Source organism: Pelobates fuscus, chromosome 3 (assembly GCF_036172605.1).
Source record: "Pelobates fuscus isolate aPelFus1 chromosome 3, aPelFus1.pri, whole genome shotgun sequence".
NCBI classification, from domain to species: Eukaryota; Metazoa; Chordata; class Amphibia; order Anura; family Pelobatidae; genus Pelobates; species Pelobates fuscus.
Window position 1 is genome coordinate 398,142,368 of NC_086319.1, and position 1,627 is coordinate 398,143,994.

Here is a 1,627-nt window from a genome sequence, read left to right on the forward strand (position 1 = left end):
GAAACGTTCCACAAAGTAATAGCAATCCGATCGGGAACAATCTGCACGTTTTGGTATATTTTTGTCTATGTAGTGTAAAAACTGTGGGAGGAGTTAGGGTTGCAAATTTGGCTATAATAAGAATAATAATAACTAGAAAAGCTACAATTTCTGGGGAAATTGTGGAGTGTTCTTGCCTCCACCAGTAGTCTACAACTTGAGTGGACGGAGTAACTGTTATTATTTATTTATATAGCACATTTAATTGCAACTTTGTTGCACAGTTACATTAAACCATACATTTATAAAAACTCTAGCAGGTGTACAAAAGGCTTTGTCTATGACATCACATGCTGCTGCAGCCTTGCAAAGGTCAGAGTATTTTTGCGGTTGCCATCTTCAAACGGTCGTATTTTAAAAACTATAAATCCTACAGTGAAGAGCTTTATATTGTGAGAATCACAAGACCCAGACCTACATTTTGATGTATAGTATGTCTCTGAGATATTAACAATGAAGGCACAGTCGCAGTTTAGAAATTGCCCTTCAAATGTGAGCTTTGCAGAGTGGAGTTTCAATGAATGTCAATGGAAGGCGTGAGTTGCAAACAAATGGTCATATTGTGAAAACTATCAGGACTATGGCTTAGCCGTGGACATTTCTAGTGGCAGCAGGGATAGCTGAACGTTTTGATATAAGATTTGTGTAGGTGGGCCTGAAAATGAGGGAGTGGTGGCAGTTTAGAAATCATGTCCTGATTTTTCAGCTTTTGCCAGCTCCCACTCTAGCTTTGCCATTCATTCCTATGGGCCAAATTTCGCCACAAGAACGACGATATTCCGTGAACCATTCGGCGAAACGTTCCACAAAGTAATAGCAATCTGATCGGGAACAATCTGCACGTTTTGGTATATTTTTGTCTATGTAGTGTAAAAACTGTGGGAGGAGTTAGGGTGGCAAATTTGGCTATAATAAGAATAATAAGAATAATAATAATAATAATAATATATATGTGAGATAACATTAAGTGGTCTTGCTATGCAAGAACACTTAATAATATATATGTGAGATAACATTAAGTGGTCTTGCTATGCAAGAACACTTAATAATAATAATAACTAGAAAAGCTACAATTTCTTGGGAAATTGTGTGAAGTGTTCTTGCCTCCACCAGTAGTCTACAACTGGAGTGGGTGGAGTAACTGTTATTATTTATTTATATAGTATGTCTCTGAGATATTAACAAGGAAGGCACAGTCGCAGTTTAGAAATTGCCCTTCAAATGTGAGCTTTGCAGAGTGGCGTTTCAATGAATGTCAATGGGCGGCGTGAGTTGCAAACAAATTTACTTACATTTGCACAGATTAGATTATCCTCTTTCTTAATTTTCAACACCTTAGATGATGTGTCCCCCTTTTTTGAGTACTTGATTATGTAATTGTAAGGGTATATTTATACTACATTTTTATTGTTATCTTTTATTATTTTTTTTAAAACTCGTATCTTTGATGTATTATATATGGAGGTTAGGATTACTTAATGATGTATCCAAGTGACGATGTATTTTTGAAAATATTTATTATTTTTAATAATTTTTTCCTTTTCTCTGTGTATGTTCCTTCATTTTGTTCACATTATATATTGATGGA